The 13,707-nt window shown below is 32.9% G+C and overlaps 1 protein-coding gene across 2 annotated transcripts in view; it reads left to right on the top strand.

The window, feature by feature from the left end:
* The first annotated feature begins 1,306 nt into the window (after positions 1 to 1,306).
* Positions 1,307 to 13,707, top strand: part of LOC107456224 (cAMP-dependent protein kinase catalytic subunit 1) — a 428,744-nt gene continuing 416,343 nt past the window's right edge. The window contains exon 1 of one of the 2 annotated variants that reach the window (XM_071187758.1): positions 1,307 to 1,590. The gene's annotated coding sequence lies outside the window, so the exon portion shown is untranslated. The remainder of the gene's footprint in view (positions 1,591 to 13,707) is intronic. The other variant, XM_071187753.1, reaches the window with a different exon arrangement.

The following is a 13,707-nucleotide window of genomic DNA, read 5'->3' as shown; positions in this document are numbered from 1 at the left end:
CTCTTTCTTTTAAAATCTATATGTGCAACAAAATAAGAAAATATTTTCTAAAGAGGAAGTCAATGTAAAAGTGTACAATTTATATATTATTGGTGATCATTCTTAGGGCTTTTTGAAGTATAAGAGACAACTTTTACAAATCAGTTCAGAGCCGAATAGCCCTCAGAGACAAATGCTAAAGAAAAACTACTTTTTTGACACGCTGACTAGAGCTAGATCACCGTCATACCTGCCAACTCTTCCGGATTTTCCGGAAGATTTTGTTTTCATATTTAAAGTGGTAGTAAATATATACTATTTTTTCTTTTATAAACTTAATTTTTAAATGATTTTGATCACCACTATTCTTACAAAAATTAAGCACATATTGCGTAACTATCATGGTTGTCAACTTAAGTTTGCTCATATACAACGTATTTGTTTGCTTAAAATTGAAGTTTTAATTCCATTTTAATACCACTGGGAAAAGTAATAATGGAAGGGATTGAAAGTTGGCAGGTATGCACCGTGATTTCTTATCAAATTATACGAAACTATTTCTTGATAGTTTCTAGCTGTTCGATAGTTTTCGGCATCAATTAGTTTGCGACACTTTGTCACTAAGCTAAAGAAAAAGCGTCAAAGCTAAAGAAAAAGGACATTTTTTGAAAATTTTAGAAATTTATGCTATAAAAAACAAAAGTTTAGATTTTCACAATGTCGTCAATTTAACATACGTTTTAGTTATTGAACTTTTATTTACATTATAAGAAAATAGATATCATTTATGCTTTTACACCTTTAATGTACTAACAATATTCCACTGTACCTTCATCTGATTTTCAATGACTTTACTTACAATAAAAGGAAAACATATTCTAAAACTGGTATAAACTTAATTTTTTCTATCACGATTAATACTAATAAAAAAGACACGTTATTATTCGTTGTTAAATGCTTGATACCTATTATTGTGAAAAATAAACTAAAATTTAAAAAAAGAAAATTTTAGAAGATGAAATTGTTTTTAATAACTAACTGTAAACTAAACACCTGAGACGTCAAATTATATTTTTTCTTAAAAGACGCAAAACTGGTATTCCTAATTGTAAGCTTCAAATCTTGAAGTTCCTGAATCCTTGTCAAAATAAGAAAAAGAAACAGTTACATATGTTTAGACCATCTTAAGTAAAAAAGTAAGTTTTTGTCATCATCAAAATAAGATATGATTCAGTCATAACTTTTGTAGGTGTTTAATCACCTTTAAAATTCTAACTGTAGCTGTACCGCCATGAAATTCGCCAAACAAACTATATAGTTCAGAGATCTTCACATGTTTTATGCTCTAACTCCTTTTAGTTTCATTTCACTAGCATTTTACGTTTTCCGTAAGTTGGCATTATTCCAACAAAATACCGTCAAATATCCTAGTATCATAATTTCAATTTTGGACCAAACTAACACCTGTTTTCTAAAATAAACTTCGTAAAAATTGAATACTCAATCTACCAGGTGCAATTTTACTGGATTAATTCACATTCATAGACAAGTATACGCAGATTTTCATATATTCCATAGTTTTCTGACTCACTTCAAGCGAAAGAAGGAAATGTAAGTTAATTTATTTTTGTCATTTTCATTTTTTATTTTCCCAGAGAGGTGACGCATTAGGTAAACTGTTACTCTTTTATTACTTTTATAACTTCGACTTGTGAAAACCTAGGAATGAAGGAGCAAACGTTCAGAAATTAAAACAATTTTGAAAAGCAAAAGGCTAAAATTCCTTTTTCTTCTTTTTTTTGCAGAAGATATGTTTTATTAGAATTTTTATTTTATGTATTAAATAAAATAAGTGTGTGTAATAACGGTGAAAAAATTTCCGTCGTTAATTTTTTTCATATCTATGTTTGAAAAAGGGGGTCTTAGAATTTTCTATATCGTATCCCATTTTCGTATAGTATGCTTTAAATATTATGTCTTTTGTATTAAAGATTAAATAAACAGATGTAAAAATATTGAAGAATTCGTTTTCTACTTTTATTGAACGAATGTTATTTTGTTTGAAAAAGATTAGTCTTGTGAACTCTAAAAAAAAATTGTGATGATTCGTATTAATTTTGACTGCTTTATATGTATATGTATATATCTTGGCCAAAGAATACGTGTTCTTTGTTCGCCAAGGTATATATGTATCGAACTCATGACCCCTAGCTCTTCTCATCAGTGGTGTGAGCAGTGCCTTAACCGGCTGCGCCACCAGAGGAAACCCAAGCACCCTACCCTAACACTCACCATTAGAGAGCACTATTGGCGTTAGCGTTAAGTTTGGCGTAGAACAGCTCCAGCGTCACATTCAGCGCATGCGTAAAATCTTAATTTACATAGAACCGAAGTAAACTCAGATTAACATAGTACAAGCTTAGTTCGTGGGGCGTATTAAGGGCAATTTACAATTTTTCCTAAATTTTTCTTATCTTCTTAAATTGTAGCTGTTGTTATTATAAACTTGCAGTATATTGTGATTTAAGGAAAATAAATAAATAAGAAAAAACTGCATCCAACTTATTTTAAACAAGATGAACAGAATAACAGGAAGATCGCACACTCAAGCGAAAAATGCAAAAATCACCTTACATTGATAATTATTTTCAAAAGGGTAGAGATCGAGTCGTCATAAAAAACCTGACAGTATAATTTTCTAATTAACTTCCATCATCCAATTCATTTTATCAAAAATAAGATAGTAATATTTAAGCTAATTTTATGTGATTTGCTTATAAAGAAATGATTAGAAATAATACTCGTATGCCATAAGTGAAATTTAAAAGTAACAGCAAATAAAATTTGAATAAAAGCAGACATTATGAGACATTCTGTTAAGTTTATTAAAATTGAATTTTTCAATAAATTCCCATTTATTGCATGCATCATTTTCAACTCCAATTATGACATGATTGAAAGAGTTTGGTGGAATATAATATGCTACAGTTTCAAATTGTTGAGATGTGTGTTTAGTGAAAACTTGGTAAAGTACTTATCAGTAAACTATACAAAGGAACAGCTTGGCCACTTTTTGAAAAAATATGGGCTATCAAAAGGGGACATACCAAGGTGTTTCAATTGTTTAGTGAAAACTTGGTAACTTGGTTAACATGGAAATTTTTCTTCAACAATTTTTTTTTTCTTTTTGCATGGCTCCAAATGTATAATTTCAAAAAAATAATAATAATAATTTGAAATAATTGGTAATTGGTACATATGAAGATTTTGTGTAAATATATAGCCGACTGTGCTTGTTAAGAAAAACATAATGGAGTTTTTCTCTCTTTCATGTTTCTGCAAGTTATTTCAATCTTATATTTGCTTCCAACTGTTAATAAGTCAAAGTTAAAATAATCAGTTTGCTCGTTAGACTCAAAGGTCATGTATTTCAAAATGAAAAAAAAAAAGAAAGGTTTGGTTAACTCAAAATTCAAAGAAGGCCTTCTTGAAGCTCCAAGCTTTAACCACAGTGAATAGTTTTGACACATTGTTCCTATTTGTATAGAATGTAGTTGTTGGCGTCGTAGGCCATTAAGTCAAGGGGTGTTTTTGTTTTCCAGTGGCGCCATCTATGGCCAAGAATCTGTCTCCTACCACACCTATACGTCACACCCATTTATAGGGTGGACTCATTCTTGCAATCATTCCTGCAAGAGAGAGTCCTTAGATCGTAATTTTGACCTGTACCAGAAAACGATCAATCTCCAATTCAGTACTCCCAGAGATATAATTTGTTATAGGAGCATAGAGGACTTCGTGACTAGACAGATTTAACGTGCACCAGTCATGATTTACTCTAGTTAGAGTCTTCGGCTGGCTGGATTCGAACTCCCGCCGGCGTGAGACCAGCGCCCTGCCAACCAGGCTATCCTTACCCCATAAAATGTAGTATTATACAGATTTTGGAGTTCTGTTTAAAAAACTATACCTTCGAATATCATGAATAGATTTTATGATAATGCATTAAAGGAGGTGTATCATTAATAAGAAAAGGTGAGTAAAAAATAAGCTATAAAAATTTTTTTTACAAAATAAATATTTTAAAATTCTTATAAAATATTTTAAAAAATTGACTATCTAGGCAAAATCTGAATCTAATATATTTCTGAAGAAAACGAAAAATGGTTCTTAATTTTACACCCAACATAAAAAGAAACATTAAAGTCAAAAAAAATTATTGACCTGAATTTTAAAAGTAATATCAATTTTACCTCCAATGATGTAACTATTTAATGTTATCACAAAATAAAGTCTCGACAATTTATCGAGCTCATTTGAAATTTAGATTGTACGTAACATTTTAGAAGTTTCATGTGACGTATAAATAAGACACTACGACAGCCTTGGTTATAACTGATGAAGCTTAAATAGTTTTAAAACATTTTCATTGAATATTTTAAAGCAAGAAATTGAGAAACTGTGTGTTGTTAGTAGAAAGGAATGTGTTGTTAGTAGAAAGTTTCATAAGTACGAAATAAAATATGAATACTGCAACACTTATCATGTTTTTATTCATTACATACTTCACATTATTATTTTGTAAAATATTTTTTACTCATTAACTATGCCTAACACACCGAAAAACATCATTTCCTCATTATATATTTAATTATGAAAACCGATGTATCTTATTTAAAAATAAGTATTTTTTATTATTACTCATTTTTTATAAATTAAACTTAATATCTAATAAAACTTCCTTGATTTTGACTATCATTGAATTATATCTGATACTGATATTAAAACATTGAATTTTTTTCGGAAAAATCTTAATACTTAAAATTTCAAACAAAAGACTAAAAAAAAGCAACAATTTGGCCTTAAATAAAAATTTAAACATTAAAAATAACACGAACTTAGCATTTTAATGCATTGTTTCGTATCATTTGTATGGTTCATAATCATATCAGTCGATGCAAATACACATAAACATAGTTTATAATTTTTTCAACCTCGTTTACTCTCTTAGAATAAATAAAATTCGATTGAAATATTAATGCGAATAAAACACATTCTTAATTTTCTTCCAAATCGGACTGTGAACAGTTCGATTTGGAAGCATAAGAGGATTGGAAGGCATAAGCGATTTGGAAAACATAAGAAGTCAAGCGCAAGCATAAGAGGGCTAATCTTAAAAAAGCTCACACGGATGGAATTTTTTTTTAGTAGCGCCAAACGTCCATTTGGCGCTAAATATTCTGAAATTGTAAGCCATTGGATTGGTGCTCTCCGGGCTTTCTGCATACTAAACTAAAGGCAAAGAAATGTCTTAACTGATTGATGTATTTTACTATATACTAACACGCTATAATACACTATGCACATTCTCCAACACAACCTATATTTTTGGATTGGAAGAAAAATTTATCCAGATATATCGATACATTTGAAGATACATTCATCAGTACATCGATATAATTTTGATACATTCCAGACATATCGATATATTGTTTGCAGAAGAGTGATCTAGAGAGAAGTCCATTTGTGCATGAAACGTGGAGTCATTTTTCTAGACGAGAAACAAAGTACAGGTGATGGTTTGATGAGGAGAGTGATCGAAGAGAGATGTGTCAAAATTAAAACTTTGCTGGTAGCAATTTATGTTTCGAGAATAATGTAGTTATTCCCGCTTAACAGGGAAGAAGTGCAATAGGTGTTTATTGGAATAGACCTGTAACCACTCGAATTGAGGGGCCTCCCTGGCCGAGCGGTATCGCCGGTCCAAACGCTCTGTTAAGCGTGGAGGTAGCGGGTTCGAATCCCGCCGTAACCCTGGATGTATTCTTTGTGATGTCTTTCTCTGAATTGTTCTATCTGTATTTTCTACTTGACAATGACTTATAAGCCTATATTGAGCACACAAGTCAGCAAATGTATGTAATTTCAATAAACCACTCGAATTGAACTAGGCATTAAGGGTTCGAAGAGCTGTGACCGGACTAAGTACGTGTGCTAGCGATGCAGTGTAGAATTGGGAGTTTCTTGAGAGTGTTATGTTTTAATATTCGAAAGTGTTAGTGATAAGTAAGGTTACTCGAGAGACTTCCGTGGTGTTGAAGATGTCAAAGTGGATGCTGATAACATCACTTCGTCTTCGAGAGAAGTTGTTGCTGTTGTTAATTTACGTCGCACTAGAGCTGCACAATGGGCTATTGGCGACGGTCTGGGAAACATCCCGGAGGATGATCCGAAGACATGCCATCACAATTTTGATCCTCTGCGGAGGGGATGGCACCCCCGCTTCGGTAGCCCGACGACCTGCGCGAGAAGTCGAGCACTTTACGGTAGCACAGTTTAACGAGGACCAATACCGCACACCCTCGGTCCCTACGCAGACTGATCCAAGTGGGTCACCCACCCGCACACTGACCGCAGCCAGTGATGCTTGACTTCGGTGATCTAATGAGAACCGTGTCTTAACGATCAGTCCACTGCGGGACTCGAGAGAAGTTGATTTTTACATGAACAACTTTCAAGCCTCAATCATTGCAACTTCTTTTATGGAGGTGGAATTGTATGAAGTGCTTCACTTCGAATATAGTATCTGCTACCGTGATAAGGTAAATAGTATTCCTTAAAATAGAAAAAATAAAATTGGTAAAAAAGAATTTGTGCGAACAACGTGCTTAAAAGTTCTCTAGGGTGGAAATCCCTGTCACGCAAGATGTCTGACTGGACGTAATTCATTCGTTCGGTTTTTACAAGAAAAATCTTTTGTAAATTTACTCCAATATTTACCGGTGGATTATATTAGATACACGATGGTTGTTTTCATTATTTAATGGAAACTCCGAAAACAGATTTCAGATTCGAAAACAGAAACTCCGAAAACAGATATGCAAAAAAGGATGATTGGTTATGTAATTTTTCAATCACTGTTTTTAACTTGATCTGCATAAGCTGTTAGACTTACTCTTGTATGGTTTTAGCCATCATTTTGGATTTAGAGGATGCAAGCTCTTGAAAGATATGCATTTCAATGGGTCATGTTTTGAGTTTCCAAATTCATATGTTTGATCACAGTGAGGGCATACTTTATCTCGAGTACAAGTTCATGTCATGTGATCGAATTAGATACGATTGAAACAGGCTTGAGGCATGGTGATGAATACAGTAGTTTCGACAATCTGGTAACAAATTCTGTTTCTGAAGGTAGTTATGTACCAGTACCATAATTGTCACGAGTCTTGTAGAAAGGGATCTATTTGAAATTTCTTTTCGTGGAATGCATAAGATCCAAAACTGAAATTAAACGGAGGAACGGGGGTAATTTTTGAAGAAAAACAACGAACGCCTCTACGCTGTTATTGTAGCTGAAGTTGTAGTTCATTTACGTCGGAGTAGAGCTGCACAATGGGCTATTGACGACGGTCTGGGTAAGACCCCTAAGGAGGATCCGAAGACATGCCAACACAATTTTGATCCTCTGTTGACGGGATGGTATCCCCGCTTCGATAGCCAAACAACCTGTACGCGAATTCGAGCACTTTACGGTAGAACAGTTTTAAGAGGACAGCACACTCTAGGTCCCTACGCAGACTGATCCAAGTGGTCACCCACCCGCACAGTGACTGCAGCCAGTGATGCTTGACTTCGGTGATCTGCTGGGAACCGCGTCTTAACGATCAGTCTACTACGGGACAACGCCAATACGCAAACAAGGTTTCAGATGATAGCTAAGGTCTTCGTGGACACCTCTGCCACGCAGTGGCCTGTAATGTCGTAAGGCAGTGGCGCTGCTATCGCTTTTGTGTAGAGGTGTCTCATTTGTTCGCCGCAGCCTCTAACATAAGGATGTTTTGAAACATTGTAGTTTTGCCCAAACCTTGTTGTTTTTTAAATTTCTTTGTTTACCAATTGTTAGTATGGCCAGTCGTCCTCTTCTAGACTATGTTACAAGATTAGGGATAGTTGGAAGACTGCATGCTTGCCAACCACAGGCTACTTGCCTTAGTGGTTTTGTGGTTTCGAGATATATGGTGTCCACTCACTGGAAGCAGTTCTCAGAAACAGGAACAGCTGTCTGCCAACCTAGTCAAGGTCCCAAAAGGGCAACAATGCAGGCTCAAAATCGTTATATGAGACTTTTAGCCAAAAGGGATAGGTCCGCGACAGCAACACAAATCTCTCGCACTCTGTATCATGCCACAGGAACATCCATTTTACAGATAACAGTAGCTCACAGACTTAACATATGTGGTCTGTTCGGCATGTCTTTACGCAAAGACTTAATGTAGGAGCCATGCAGTCTGCATCCCTTTGAATGTGAACTACATAAATACCGTCTAGCATAGTGCCGAGAACATTTGTCTCGGACAGAGGATGGTTTGGGGTGGGTTCTCTTCAGTATTAAATCGTGATTCAGTCTGGTCAGCTTTTCGAGACTTGTTCTTATTTGGGTAGAACCCGAGAGCCAATACCCAACCTTTAATATTGCCGAAAAGAACTACTATGATCGAAGTGGTCTGGGCTGCCATCGGGGCAGACGGGCATACCATACCCTTCATGTGTTTGATGGAGATACTCTTACAGTTCAGAGGTATGGGGACTAGGTCCTGGCACCTTACGTGAGACATTTTTGCGGAGCATATGGGCCAAATTTCTTCTCAATGAACGATAACGCTCGTCCACACATGGCTCAGTTGATGGACGAATACCTAAAATTGGAGAACGGTTAGAGCAGCCTGTGATGTCCCCTGACATTAATCCCTTCGAACACATAATACATGCCCTTAGACTCTCAATTGAAGCTCGAAGACCAGTTCCAACGATCATCGATAAACTCAAGGGTGTCTTGGTGCAAGGGTGGGTGCGATTGCCATAGGGATTGGTAAATAGGTGATCATACATTCTTTTAGACATGTTTTTCTCTGACTGACAGATTGTCGGTGAAGTGACCCAGCTCGACAAGTGACCAATTTTCTCATTGGGTAACAGATTGTACCCATTTTTGTTTTACCATATGTTAGTCTTGTATCAAATGATATTTTGGCAAGTTGTTTTTTAAAATTTGCTTAGTTAGTTTTTATCGCAAAAGGAAAAAAAGCATTTGTCCCTATAAATGTTTTCACCAGTGTAGTAGATTTGCACTAAACAAGATTTTTGTGGCGAGTGATTTCAAATCATCGTTTGCTCAGTTTCTCTAATCAGAAATTTTGTAGAAATATGCTCATTATAGAAACTTGGATTTCTCACTTAAAAATTTCAGTTTTTCACATACCATTAATTGCAGTCTCCAAATTATTCAAACACAATAATAGTTGATTCCGTTGCTTATATTTTCAACTACCCACTGAGACTTTAAATATTGAGTCGAGTTCTTTCTTCAACTCTTTGGGTTCAGATTTAGGTACACTGGCTACAATTAGTCGGTTTGATAGGAATTTTATAATTTCTGTCGTCATTTTTTTGTAGCCAGTTTTAATTTTTTTTCTCCGGTATTTCAGGTAATAAATGAAGTTTAGAATAGCCATGCTTTCTTTTACGATCCTCATAGTCCGAGCGGAATAAGATTCATCAGCAAACGTAGCAAATTATAGTTAACTCCTCTCTACAAATAATTTAAACGACTAATTTGAAAGAATGTCACAAAATTAACCCAGTTCTAAATAAACACCAGACTTCCTCAAATTCAAAACCATATATATATATGTTCAAAATGAAGAAAAAAACAAAGAAAAATAATAGACAAATGAAAAAANATACAATAAATCATTGTTACAATGTCCTGTACCTACCATTAAAGTTTGTACCATGAATTCGGGACCACCCTGTATATATATATATATATATATAAAACCGTCGTTGCACAGTCGACCTAATTGTTTGGGCTTACGATTATTAATGTTCAACGCCGTAGCCTTGTAATTTTGAACCTAATCCAGAAGACAAGCGAACTCCTAGATCAAGTATTGGGAGAAATTCGCTTTCGTGGAGGACTGTTTGATGGAGCTAATCCGCACTTGCATTACATGGAGAGGAAGACGACGAGAACCTCCCACGGTTAGCCTGACGGCTAGGGGACTCTAGCCCATGATTCGTTTACCACTTATATATATTTCACGTCAGCACTCTGGGCGGTGCAAGCCGGATGAGGAATTCGTATCGACTGAGATTCGAACCCGGTTCACCTCATTGGAAGGCGAAAGCTCTATCCCCTGAGCCATCGCGGCTCTAGGTCCCAAGTATGGACTTCCGACGTTACAAAAGAAAAGTTTGATCGAATTAAAACAGAAAAAAATTGTACTTGAAAATCTTGTACTCAAAACAATACTTACAGAACAATACAGAATGTTTCAAAGAGCATAGTTCATGAATTTATTTGTAATAGTTTTTGGGTATAAAATTTTTTTTTCAAAAATATTACCATACGCTGTTAAAACTTTAATCGTTATAGGGTAAGCTGACTTTTAGTAGTAAAAATTATCATTTTCCCGTTAGGTCTCTGTTCCAAATATGGGCATTTGACTGTTCAAAATAAAGTATGAATGCATAAAAATGAGAAAAAAATTTTGTTTTCTTAAAACCTTGTACTCAAAACAGTATTTTATGACAGCGTACTGTACCATATAAAATGTTTGGAAATCATAACCTGTGAACTTACTTGCAAAGATGCAACTCATTTATTATAAGTAGTAAAATTAAATTAAACAAAAATGATGACCAGGAATTAAGTAAAATAAGTCAAAATGGAAAAGCGCTATAAGCAGCTAAAATCAAAATTGTCTTAAGTAAGCAATTTAAATAAAAATTTGAGAATTTAAATAAAAACAAAACAAATTTTGAAGATACGCATGTTAGCACAAACAGTACTTCATCAAGGTCACACTGCCATGCTAACATGCTGGAACCTTTCTGTAGTCAGTGGTTAAACAAAAAACTGATTGTGCCCAGAGGCCCCATAATGGAAAACAAAATAAGAATGTAATACAATACCTCAAAATAAAATTGAATATCCATTGAAACACAAATTAAAGCGAAAATAACATAAGTCGAAAGCACACTGAGAATGACTACTCATTTAACTCATTATTTTACAATTCTAGATTACGAAAAATGCATTACATTGCTATTCTGGTTTAATTCCTTAACTATTTAATAGCTATTTTTAGTTGCAATTTGTCTTAATCATGACATACCTAAACAATAGCTACTTATTTCCAAAATACTTTCAATTATTACGCAATATCTCGTTCATGATTTTCATACTAAAAATAATCGTTATTTCTCTCATGGGCTGCAATAGTGGCACAACCAGGGACTAATATAGGGGATAAGGACATTTAACTTTTCCCGGGGGATTTTAGAAAAGTAACACGCTTTTGACAGACCGGTTTTACGCACAAAAAGTGGCGTTCGCGTCGTCCTAGGGATTATTTTCTGACATCCCCGCAGTACCTTAGCATTGCACGCAATCAGTGTTGATCATTAAAAACCAATTTAATTTAAATTCTAAAATTTTTTAATTTCCGTAAAGCGGTATATTATTTTGTATATTGCTTAAAGATGTATATTCATTACTCATAATTTATTTGTTTGTTTATTGAAGTTTTAAAAGCAGAGATCATTCAGATTACGAGCAATTATATACTATAGTTTCGGTTTTCAGAACTTGGGTTAATTAAAACCGAAGGAAGAATATTTGCTTATTCAACCATAGTTATTAGTTTGAAGCGTCTAGTTCTATTATAACTGAAGTATAGATGCTTATATTAGCATTTTTTTATATTTAAAAATTTGATTTAACAGAACGAGTTCAAAACTAAAACCTTTTGAATTTTATAAGTTTACTACTATTGTTTTAAAATCGTTATAATTAAAAATGCACATTAATGACAAATTTTTTTAAACAAAATATAAGCCATGCAACCGTAAATTTTTTAAATTTTCAGATGAGAGTTAAAAATAAAAATTTTTTTTCATGAAAATAATTATTCGTAGCATTTATTATGAATTCGATTGTATCTTTCAATTTCCGATCTTTATTAATGCCTTTGCGCGAACAATTATTCAAATTATTATAATATATTTATATATATATATATCCCTATCAAAATCTTCCAATTCATTTCTTAATGTCCGCGTAAGACTATTTACCTTGCTAATCAATTGCCCACAATCAAATGCTCTTCATTTTGTTTTGATTTAACAAGGAATAAAGATAAAATAACTCATAATTTATGTAAATATTTAAACATTGCTGCCTTTATGAATGTTTTTTTAAAAAGAAAACAATCATATTTTGCGTTATACGTAAAGGGAAACCACGAAAATATCATTTAGATTGCTTGACGCTTAAAGAGTTCCAGCGAAATGCTCAGTAATCGTAATGAATTTTTTTTATATAATAAATCATTTTTTTAGCGTCTTTGACAGACAGTTAATTATTTCGGTGATTAGCGAGATGCTCTTCATATTTTTTGTAATTTTAAACTCATTCCAAAAATCAAAGTAGCGTGCAATTTAAATATCGGCGTAAAACAATGTTTATAAAAGTTATTAAAATAATTTATTTTAACCAAGAAGTTGAAATTAAAGTAATCAAATGTTGCGTTAAATGCAAAGGAAAACCACGAAAAATTATTTTAGATAACTGAACAATAATAAGATTACAGCTAAATGTTCATTATCGCAATGAATTATTTTTTTAATAATTAATTTTTTCATCATCCTTGACAAACAATTTGTCATCTAAGTGTATGTTGTGAAATACTTTTCTTATATTTTTAACTTTTAACACGATTCAGAAATCAAAGTAACTTGCAATTTAAATATCAGAGAAAAATCATGTTTATAAAAGCTTTTGTAGTAACCTATATATTATTTAAAATTAAATTAAAATTTAGACAAATCAAATGTGGCGTTAAATGCAAAGGAAAACCACGAAAAAGTCTTCTAGATAACTGAACAATAATAACAATACAGCTGTATGTTCATTATCGCAATGAATTATTTTTTTAACCATTAATTTTTTTATCATTCTTGACAGACAATTTGTCATCTTAGTGGATGTTGTGAAATACTTTTCTTATATTTTTAACTTTTAACACGACCCAGAAATCAAAGTAACTTGCAATTTAAATATCAGAGTAAAATCATGTTTATAAAAGCTTTTGTAGCAACCTATATATTATTTAAAATAAAATTAAAATTTAGACAAATCAAATGTTGCGTTAAATGCAAAGGAAAACCACGAAAATGTCTTTTAGATTGCTGAACAATAATCGCATTACAGCTAAATGTTCATTATCGCAATGAATTGTTTTTTTAACCATCAATTTTTTTTATCATCCTTGACAGACAATTTGTCATCTTACTGGATGTTGTGAAACACTTTCTTATATTTTTAACTTTTAACACGACCCATATATCAAAGTACCTCGTAATTGAAATAGAGGAGTAAAATCATATTTTGAAAGACTTTTTGAATGAAAATAATTAGAATTTCCATTACACAAAAATGAAAACCAAGAAAACGTTTTACTAGCAAACTAATTGTTCTCTAACAGGTAATAATGAGACTATATCTCAGCAATTATTATCATTTTCCAATTTCTTATGCTTTATATGAAATTTAATGTTTTGACTAGCTTGGAATGTTTACTAAAATGTTCTTTATTTTATTTATTTATTAATTTTTTGTAAATACATGAATTGTGTTTTATTTTATTTGAAATATTTGAATTT

This window comes from Parasteatoda tepidariorum, chromosome X1 (genome assembly GCF_043381705.1).
Source record: "Parasteatoda tepidariorum isolate YZ-2023 chromosome X1, CAS_Ptep_4.0, whole genome shotgun sequence".
Taxonomy (NCBI): domain Eukaryota; kingdom Metazoa; phylum Arthropoda; class Arachnida; order Araneae; family Theridiidae; genus Parasteatoda; species Parasteatoda tepidariorum.
This window is presented reverse-complemented; position numbering and strand designations above follow the sequence as displayed.